The sequence below is a fragment of the Oncorhynchus masou genome, chromosome 11 (genome assembly GCF_036934945.1).
Source record: "Oncorhynchus masou masou isolate Uvic2021 chromosome 11, UVic_Omas_1.1, whole genome shotgun sequence".
NCBI lineage: Eukaryota > Metazoa > Chordata > Actinopteri > Salmoniformes > Salmonidae > Oncorhynchus > Oncorhynchus masou.
The window spans coordinates 39,057,365-39,068,752 of NC_088222.1; the positions used below are offsets into that span (position 1 = coordinate 39,057,365).

General features: G+C 42.0%; 1 pseudogene; it reads right to left on the reverse strand.

The window, feature by feature from the left end:
• Positions 1-4,158: 4,158 nt before the first annotated feature.
• LOC135547870 (DNA repair protein RAD51 homolog 3-like) lies at positions 4,159-11,102 on the reverse strand (annotated as a pseudogene).
• Between the last annotated feature and the right edge of the window lie 286 nt (positions 11,103-11,388).

Genomic DNA, 11,388 nt, shown 5'->3' on the forward strand with positions numbered 1-11,388 from the left:
GTCATTTTACTGGTATTCTAAGCATATAAATTATAAACACATTCATTTACATGCATTCTGATATTCATATTTTGACACAAATGTAAAGTATTTTATTCATATTTGATATCAGTCCTAATTTAACTAGGCCTATCTTCCATTGTAAGTAAATGGAGCAAACAATACTACTTCATGTATCAATTAAAAAGTCTTTGCAAATTCCAATACAAAATGACTTTACGCTAATTATTTGCGATGCATTTTGCAATGCATTATCTATCAAAGAAACATGATTTAATTATTGTCTATACTGAGGCTAAATACACATATTTTGCTATGAAATAGATATTTTCCTGGTGTGCCAGTTAAAGGGTTAAAGATATATCTGGGTACATTAAGCAGAGTTAGGTTCAATGCATTTAGCATTATTTTGTAGGAAGTGCTTGTTCTGATTTTGTACCTACTACCTACTTTGGCTAGTTGCAAATGATCAAATGTAACATTGACCCAAGGAATCAATACCCCCATAGGTTAAGTTTACTTGGAGGTCATGAGAGGTTTCCATGAAGTAATGGTAAACTTCTTAGGCTACTTATTGGGTTCAGAAAATTATTCATTGATTTGCTCTCTAGTCATGTGTGTGGACAGTGTGAGCTTGTGCACAATGTGTGCAGGGCCGGGTCCATGCATAAGCAATCTTGCAGAGGGGCCCCAAAAGGCTAGAGCTGGCTCTCAGTGTGTGTGTGTGGGTCTTGGAAGCAGCTGCTGTCAATATTTCTAAAGAACAATCACGCTCTAATTAATTGCCAAAAAGCTCTTGGACAAATTTTGGCTTGACACAAAACACGAACGAGACAATTTTGTGTGTGTGTGTGTTTGTGCACGCGCCACAAGAACAGCATACCATCCAACAGAGTTCTGTATTTCACCTTACTTCCAATGTCATCATGGATGCAGTATTTGACATATAACTGTGAGCTGAACATCGTTCATCCTGAGGATTTATCCACGTGAAATGAGGTCCAAATCAAATCAAAGTTTATTGGTCGCGTACACAGATTTGAAGATGTTATCGCAGGTGCAGCAAAATGCTTAAGTATCTAGCTCCAACAATGCAGCAATATCTAGCAATACAATAACAATACACACATAATACATAAGTGAAAAAAATAAGAAATTAAGACATTTAAAAAATAATAATATTTAACCTTTATTTAACTAGGCAAGTCAGTTAAGAACAAATTCTTATTTATAATGACGGCCTACCCAGACGACATTGGGCCAATTGTGCGCCGCCCTGTGGGGCTCCCAATCACGGCTGGTTGTGATACAGCCTGGATATCAGAACAAGTAATGTCAATGTGAGCAAAGGTGTTCGTATTTCACCTGCCTTCCCACTGCTACAGAGGCCAGCTCTAAAGTGTATAATTTCATTACAGAGATGCATTACTAGGCCTCTCTCAAAACCACTTGACTGGTGCTGGATGTAATATCTGTGGCGGAGCAGGAGAGATGCACTCAGGCATCTCATTATAATTTGGTTGTTGAGGAACCGCCCAAAACTGATAGTCCAAATCACTTGATGGTGTGGGTGCACAGAGCAAGGATCATGTTTGGGTGTCCGAGTTGATCTAGTCTGCCAATCCATTGTGAAAAGGAGGTCTATCAGAAGACCATTAAAGGCCCAGTGCATTTCTATCAGACCTCAGGATAAGACCCAGATGCAGACAGGTCGAAGTAACAAAAGTTTATTACAAAAACGGGGCAGGTAAACAACAGGTCAAGGGCAGGCAGAGGGCAGTAATCCAGAGCAGAGTCCGAAAGGGACAGAACGGCAGGCAGGCTCAGGGTCAGGGCAGTCAGGCTCAGGGTCAGGGCAGGCAGGCAGGCTCAGGGTCAGGGCAGGCAGGCTCAGGGTCAGGGCAGGCAGGCTCAGGGTCAGGGCAGGCAGGCTCAGGGTCAGGACAGGCAGGCTCAGGGTCAGGGCAGGCAGGCTCAGGGTCAGGACAGGCAGGCTCAGGGTCAGGGCAGGCAGGCTCAGGGTCAGGACAGGCAGAATGGTCAAAACCGGAATAACTAGAAAAGAGGGACTATAGAGCAAACAGAAGTACGGGGCATATACAGGACGAACTGGCAACAGACAAACAAAGAACACAGGTATAAATACACAGGGAATAATGGGGCAGATGGGCAAAACCTGGAGGGTAAATTAGGGCGTGACAATTGAGGTTGGAATAATACTGCAAAATTGTGAAAATTATAATAATGCCATTTAAGTGTTTGAAAAGATCGCCTGAAATGTCAGCTTGTTTTGGTGGTATGACATCATAGTTAATAGTTAGGTCGTTTTTAATAAAACATCACAATAAGGTGCAGGGCATTCAATTTGCCTGCTGGGGGGGCGTCGCTGGGCAAATTGTGTGTAGTAGAGGTCGACCGATTAATCGTAATGGCCAATTAATTAGGGCTGATTTCAAGTTTTCATAACAATCAGAAATCTGTATTTTTGGGTGCCGATTTGCCGATTTTTATTTATATATATATATTTTGGAATTTTACCACTTTTTCTCCCCAATTTCATGGTATCCAATTGTTTTAGTAGCTACTATCTTGTCTCATCACTACAACTCCCGTACGGGCTTGGGGGAGACGAAGGTTGAAAGTCATGCGTCCTTCGATACACAACCCAACCAAGCCACACTGCTTCTTAATTAACACAGCACGGCAACCTTGGTTAGCGCGCACTGCGCCCGGCCCACCACAGGAGTCGCTGGTGCGCGATGAGACAAGAACATCCCTACCGGCCAAGCCCTCCCTAACCCGGACGACACTAGGCCAATTGTGCGTCGCCCCATGGACCTCCCGGTCACGGCCGGTTACGACAGAGGCTGAGCGCGAACCCAGAGACTCTGATTGCACAGCTGGCACTGCAGTACAGCGCCCTTAACCACTGCACCACCCGGGAGGCCATATATATATATTTTTTATACCTTTATTTAACTAGGCAGGTCAGTTAAGAACACATTCTTATTTTCAATGATGGCCTAGGAACGGTGGGTTAACTGCCTCGTTCAGGGGCAGAACGACAGATTTTCACCTTGTCAGCTCGGGGGAACCAATCTTGCAACCTTACAGTTAACTAGTCCAACGCAATAACGACCTGCCTCTCTCTCGTTGCACTCCACAAGGAGACTGCCTGTTACGAGAATGCAGTAAGCCAAGGTAAGTTGCTAGCTAGAATTAAACTTATCTTATAAAAAACAATCACTAGTTAACTACACATGGTTGATGATATTACTATATATTATCTAGCATGTCCTGCGTTGCATATAATCTGACTGAGCATACAAGCATACAAATATCTAAGTATCTGACTGAACGGTGGTAGGCAGAAGCAGGAGTGTAAACATTCATTCAAACAGCACTTTTGTGCGTTTTGGCAGCAGCTCTTTGTTGTGCGTCAAGCATTGCACTGTTTATGACTTCAAGCCTATCAACTCCCGAGATGAGGCTGGTGTAACTGAAGTGAAATGGCTAGCTAGTTAGCGCAATAGCATTTCAAACATCACTCGCTCTGAGCCTTCCAGTAGTTGTTCCCCATGCTCTGCATGGGTAACGCTGCTTCCATGGTGGCTGTTGTCGTTGTGTTGCTGGGTCGAGCCCAGGGAGGAGCGAGAAGAGGGACGGAAGCTATACTGTTACACTGGCAATACTAAAGTGCCTATAAGAACATCCAATAGCCAAAGGTTAATGAAATACAAATGGTATAGAGGGAAATAGTCCTATAATTCCTATAATAACTACAACCTAAAACTTCTTACCTGGGAATATTGAAGACTCATGTAAAAAGGAACCCCCAGCTTTCATATGTTCTCATGTTCTGAGCAAGGAACTGAAACGTTAGCTTTCTGACATAGCACATATTGCACTTTTACTTTCTTCTCCGACACTTTGTTTTTGCATTATTTAAACCAAATTGAACATGTTTCATTATTTACTTGAGGCTAAATTGATTTTATTGATGTATTATATTAAGTTAAAATTAATTCAGTATTGTTTTAATTGTCATTATTACAAATAAAAAACATTTAATCGGCCGATTAATCGCTATCGGCTTTTTTTTGGTCCTCCAATAATCGGTAACGGTATCAGCATTGAAAAATCATAATTGGCCGACCTCTAGTCTGTAGTGACGCCTCTAGCACTGAGATGCAGTGCCTTTGACCGCTGCACCACTCGGGAGCCATCCTTTTCATCTAAGGCAGGAATAAGCTTTGATTGGCTGATTCAAACCTTTGAAGTCTGATTGGCACGAATAACCTAAACAGGAGGAAAGGAAATTAAAGTTCATCAAAAGGAAACTGGCTCCTGCAGAAACATGACAGAGGCAAAAACAAGACAACAGGCTAAATGTATTGTGTTAATCATTTCACCCTGATAGAAAAAGTAACGGTAAAAAGTCCTCTTCAGTCTCATTGATGCAGTGGTATGTTCTGAGAAAAGAAGAGTTTGTCAATGAATAAAACACATCCCTCCTTAACAACACATTATTAGTCTTTTTTCCACTTCAATTGCTGTCCTTTACAGCTGTGAGGCTGGGGGACCCAAAATTATTGAGTAGTGTTTATAATTTCCTGCCTATGTGTTGATGCTCCATCCATCAGCAATACAGCCGGTATGTGGTATTGTCATTTCAGACTGAGAGACGACATTGGAGATGGCATTTAGACTAGGTTATTATGTGGACTTGGGCACCGAGTAACACAATAATAGGTTTTGTGGACTTAGGTATTGGTAGACATACAGTAGGAATGTACTCAGCAAACATAGAGACAGGTCCTGTGGGCTTGCATCAGGATGAGTCATACTCTCCCTCTCTACAGCAGAGCAGCAGAAAAGAACGCCAAGCTCTCCACAATCAGAGAGGATCATTACTGGTATGACTGTACGGCAGGGACCTTCAACCTTTTCTTGTCCAGGGACCCCCTCCCAGGCAAACCAGCGACCCAGGAACCCCCATCCTACCTTAGCCCACCAAAAAAATCACATTCCTTGTCTTATCATCAGGTGAGTGATAAATGGCAAGAAGAAGCAATGACCATTTTCTTTTATGAAAAGATTTGGTAGACAGTATTTCATTTTTTTGACCACCCCACATTATAATTGGAAAAGGAAAACTAAACTAACATCGCTGACCGCTAGCAGTACCTCCATGGACCCCTAGGGTCCCCCCGCTCACATTGGAACAGGTTGTCCTGTCCACTGGCATTGTTGTTTTTCCTGTGTGTCCTCCAAGGGGTCCCTGAGTGCCGCCAACCAACAAATTACTATAACAAAGTGAATTTGCTCCAGGGCTCATAAGATAACTCTTTTGCTGATTAAAAACTGTGCAGCGCCATCCTGGCATGGAGCGGCCATTCCATTTAGATCCCAATCTACCTGGCTGCTTAATTCAGCATTGCACTAATAAGAGCCTTTTTATCTCTTGGAATGAGAGTGCTTAGTCTAGATGCGTGGTTGGATTGGGACCAGAGATGGGAGGTAGTAAATACTGAGTAGGGACAGAGAGACACAAAGCAAGTCTGGTGAACATAGTTTTGGTTGGGCTTGGAAGGATGGCTCAGTTATGGCTATTTACTATACATTATGGTAGTTTGCAATAGGGAGTAGGTAGATAGGCTCTATAAATTATGGGAGGATGTGGTTGTAACTGGACTCTTCTTGGTTGTTATTGTGTTTTTACCAGGCCTAGAAAATAGTTATCACCAGCTAAAAGGAAGACGGGTTAAGAATACAGACGATGGAGAAGAATTTAGTGAAAGTCTGGTGAGGCAGCAAGGTGGACAATGTTAGGTCATACTGCGACATTGCGATTGGTGGCCATCTGGATGAGTTGCTGGGCGAGGCTGTTCCGGAGGCGGGTCCTCTGGGAGAGGTCATCAAAGCAATGGTGAAACAGGAAGGCAATGCTGTCAATCACCACCAGCTGGACCTGGATTTGACCAATACAGGGGCCAAAGTTAATATACAAAAGCCACAAGCAAAGTATTTTATTGATGCTGTCTTTGCTGTTCCAGTTTTTCTACTACTCTATTTTGCTCGAGTCAATCCAGAAATTTAGCCATAATTTTCTATGAGCATTTCAGTTAAGGAATTCCATTTCGACTCGTTCCTTGAAATTGACTGGAATTGAAATGGAACGGCGCCCAACCCAAAATGGAGGTTGTAGAAATAACCCCTTTGGATTGGTTGGATATTTTGGGATCAGTGACAGTATTGGTAGGGATTAGTACCTCAGGGTGCTGAGCCAGGAAGTCAGCCAGGAGATACATCTCCGCCAACAGCTCCACGTAGTCATGGTAACAGACGAGGACGAGGGTGGAAAAGATTGTTTCCACAGTCAGCTCCTTCAAGGCCTCCTGCTGCTCTGGAGAAGGAAAAATTAAGACAAATAAATCAGAGACAGTGATGTAAAACATTTCTCCAATTAAGCTTGAATCTAAGACGGAACACTTTTCTAAACCGTCTCTATTGTTGTGCATTTTGTCATGGCTCACACATAGTGTATCGATTAAAAGGTGTGACGAAACGAGCAAGCAGTGATTGAATGCATGCAACAGTACTGTTGATCCCCTTATGTCAGCATTTACCAAATAACAGAACAATACTACAGTGTTTCATCAGTAAACCATTCTCTTCATAGCCTAGTATGTATGACAATGTAGTGACAACTACCGATGTGACGAATATGTGTAGCATTTGAAAGTCTTTCTTAAAACTGCATTGTTGGTTAAGGGCTTGTAAGTAAGCATTTCACTCTAAGGTGATGTGATCAAATTAGATTTGATTTGACTCATAAGCACTAAATAGATGCTTAAGAAATCAGTTATAAGTCATCCTACATGATGGATGATATAAACGTTCAGTCTCATTGTTTTTGTTCTGTCCTCTACTACTTAGTTACGTGCATTCTCTGCTAGCAGCCCATAGTGGTCCACAGCCCTCTGGACCAAGAAGCTGCCCTCTGTGTCTATGTACAGAGCCTTGTCTCCCAGCCCCCCAAAACACATAGGGATCTGTACATCTACTGCCAACTGGATACTTAGGGACACAGAAGGAGGGGTTTAGGTGTGAATGTATGGTGCAGTTATTTTACTGTGTTATTATTACATTATACAGACCAGGTGAGTAACTCTTCCACACAGAGGTACCACAGCTTACCAGAGATGGGTATTTCCCACTCCAGGCGCCTCGCAGGCCTCAGTGCTCTTCGCCACCGGCAGGCCCCCTCCCAGGGCTGTGTCCAGCGCTGAGCAGAAGGTAAAAATGGTGCCCAGCTCCTGCTCTTTCTCCAGAAGCTCCTGTGCCGTTAGCCTGCCTGCTGCTGCTCTCTCCTGGCCAGACTCACACCTCACAGGTGACTGCAGCACCTCCACCGCCTCCTTCTGGGAGCCTCTACAAATACAAACACAGTAATGGAGCTGAAGAGGACAAGATAGACAATCTTGAAGGGGAGAGATACAAATGTTAATGCACTGTAAGACACATTGGGGAAAACAGTTGGCACCACACATTGACAAAAACAACATATTTGGGATATTTAGGTGTAATTCGTTTCACCCAGTTCATGTCCTGTAACTGCATTATAATCTACTACTGTAATAATGATACATCAACAACTACAACAACTGTGACTGGTTGGCTAACTTTGCTTAGTTGGAGGTTGCAAGTCAAACACGTCTGCAGCGGAATGAAACCCAGATTTGAGCAGTTTCACTTTGACAGGCGGCGCAGCGTAGCTAAACACAGCCCTCTGCAACCTTCTCTTTCTTACTCAGCGACCTGAATGAGATGGATACGGGCAGACAAATGAAAAAGCTAGCATGCCACTTGCCAGTAATGATAATTTGCTTGATACATTGAACCAGTTTCTAACACTGTTAGAGGAATTTAACTCCTATATGTTCATTAACCAATTCAATTAAAACACTCTGTCCGTTTCTAAGAATTTGTGAGATACTTATTTGCATAAAATGGACAGAGACCAGTCTCAAAATTAGCGTTTATTTCCCGAGAGCTCTGGTCATAATATCATGTACATTGATTTATATACCTTATATACCTCACATTTTGTCATAAATGTCTCTCCGCCTCTCAGCAAAAGAGTTCCCACATTGTCTGCCATCTGTTAAACAAGCCCAAGGTCTCTCCCCTCCCTGGGTAGGGACAGAATGTCCTGAATGTCCTGTAAGGATTACAGTATTCCAGCCGGTATGACTAGGTCTCCATTCGTTTCTAACAAGGACCAGAAAGTCCTTGTTATAATTGTCCTTGTTACAATTTATTTATTTTTTTGTTGAATTTTTAGCCCTTTTTTCTCCCCAATTTCATGGTATAGTAGCTACTATCTTGTCTCATCGACTGTGCGTCGACCCACGGACCTCCCGGTCGCGGACGGTTACGACAGAGCCTGGGCGGGAACCCAGGGACTCTGATGGCACAGCTGGTGCTGCAGTACAGCGACCTTAACCACTGCGCCACCCGGGAGGCCTTGTTATAATTCTTGACTAAAACTACACACATTATATTCAGTATTATGATTATAATAAGATTCATACTGAAACATAGTAGTATTCTGTTTAGTTATAGTACTAAGTTAAATGTATACATAATTTAGTCATTATTCATAAAAATCCCATAACAAACACCTCAGTGAAAATGCCTAGCTCAGAAAATATAACTTTTATAAAACTCTAGTTTTTCGCTTAGCTACCTCCTCAGTAAGACATGCTTTACTTCTACAGGAGCTAGACACCAGCTAGCTAGCTATGAGAAAAGCAACTTGCAAGTAACGAGCTCCACCGACCTACATTACATTATGTCGCCCCCGTGTGGTCAATGAATGTAAACCCAGGCAAGGAGAAGTAAATGAACAGTATCAATCAATCACTCAGATATCAATCAATCAAATGTATTTTTAAAGTAATTTTTACATCAGCATATACAGTTGAAGTCAGACATTTACATACACCTTAGCCAAATACATTTAAAATCAGTTATTCACAATTCTTGACATTTAATCCTAGTAAAAATGTTAGGTCAGTTAGGATCACCACTTTATTTAAAGAATGTGAAAGTTCAGAATAATAGTAGAGAGATCAATATATTTCAGCTTGTATTTCTTTCATCACATTCCCAGTGAGTCAGAAGTTTACATACACTCAATTAGTATTTGGTAGCATTGTCTTTAAATTGTTTAACTTCGGTCAAACATTTTTGGTAGTCTTCCACGAGCTTCCTACAATAGGTTGGGTGAATTGTGGCCAATTCCTCCTGACAGAGCTGGTGTAACTGAGTCAGGTTTGTAGGCCTCTCTGCTCACACACGCTTTTTCAGTTCTGCCCACAAATCTTCTTTTGTACCTGTACCTGTTTCCTCCAGCATCTTCACAAGGTCCTTTGCTGTTGTTCTGGGATTGATTTGCACTTTTCGCACCAAAGTACGTTAATCTCTAGGAGACAGAACGAGTCTTCTTCCTGAGTGGTATGACGGCTGTGTGGTCCCATGGTGTTTATACTTGCGTACTGTTGTTTGTACAGATGAAGGTGGTACCTTCAAGCGTTTGGAAATTGCTCCCAAGGATGAACCAGACTTGTGGAGGTCTAAAAAAAGATCCTAAGGCCTTGGATGATTTATTTTTGATTTTCCATGATGTCAAGCAAAGAGGCACTGAGTTTGAAGGTCGGCCTTGAAATACATCCACAGGTATATCTCCAATTGACTCAAATGATGTCAATTAGCCTATCAGAATCTTCTAAAGCCATGACATCATTTTCTAGAATTTTCCAAGCTGCTTAAAGGCACAGTCAACTTAGTGTATGTAAACTTCTGACCCACTGGAATTGTGATACAGTGAATTATAAGTGAAATAATCTGTCTGTAAACAATTGTTGGAAAAATGACTTGTGTCATGCACAAAGTAGATGTCCTAACCAACATGCCAAAACTATAGTTTGTTAACAAGAAATTTGTGGAGTTGTTGAAAAACTAGTTTTAATGACTCCAACCTAAGTGTATGTAAACTTCCGACTTCAACTGTATGTCACAAAGTGCTTATACAGAAATCCAGCCTAAAACCCCAAAGAGCAAGCAAGCAATTTGAAGATATAGAAAAACTCCCTAGAAAGGCAGGAATTTAGGAAGAAACCTAAAGAAGAACCAGGCTTTGAGAGCTCGCCAGTCCTTTTCTGGCTGTGCCCGGTGGAGATTATAAGAGTACATGGCCTTTAACGCCAGATCGTTCTTCAAGGCGTTCAAAAGGTTCAAAGATGACAGAGTTTAAATAGAGTTTAAGGGTGCAACAGGTCAGCACCTCAGGAGTAAATGTCAGTTGGGCTTTCATAGCTGAGCATCAGAGGTCGAGACAACTAGCTAGACAGTTGTTTTATGAGTCGAAAATCTCTGTTTATTATTTTTGAGAATTAAATTGAACAATATATGAGCACAATTTCTTCTTCTGATGTTATAAGGTGTTTGTAGGTGGCGGGAAGTCAGACGCAGGAGATTCCAACTTGGTATAAATGGAGTCGTTTCATAGACTTAACAAAACTCCAAAACCAAAATGACAAAATAAATCAAAGTGGGTACAAGAAACCATCGCGCACCAATACATAACACACGAACATACAAACAAACAATCTCCGACAAGGACAGGATGGGAAACAGAGGGTTAAATACACAACATGTAATTGATGGGATTGGAACCAGGTGTGAAGGAAGACAAAACCAATGGAAAATGAAAAATGGATCCGTGATGGCTAGAAGATCGGTGACGTCGACCGCCGAACACCGCCCGAACAAGGAGAGGGACCGACTTCAGCGGAAGTCGTGACATCTGAAAACAAAAAAAGCTATCAAAACTCTGAATGTATGTACTTTTAACAAGGTCTTTATATAATGTATTGTCTGGATAGAAGAAGAAATAGCTGTTTTTAGCTAGCCAGCTAACTGACATTCAGCACATCTTATTTAACCTCAGCGACCCACCTGGTGGTATCTTTAGTTGGACCTGAATGGAGCAGGATAACTGCTTTGACGGTGCCCTGCCGAGTGCGATTAGGCATTGTGAAGAATGGAGGTTTACCTGCTCAGCTGCACTAGTACACTATAGAGAAGAATCTGCACAAGATGGAGAAGATGCTCAAGAAAGGTAAAACAAAACAATAACACAAGTAATGCATGACGATGATGAGTTAGCATTTGTCATCCCTACTGACTAGTACCTACCCAGTGAGCTTTGCAGTTATGAATAAATGGTTTCCTAATGAAGTTTATCATTCATCAATTGTTCTGATGCCGTGCTATAGGTGTGGATGTGGACTGTGTCAGTCACTTGGGAAAGACATCTCT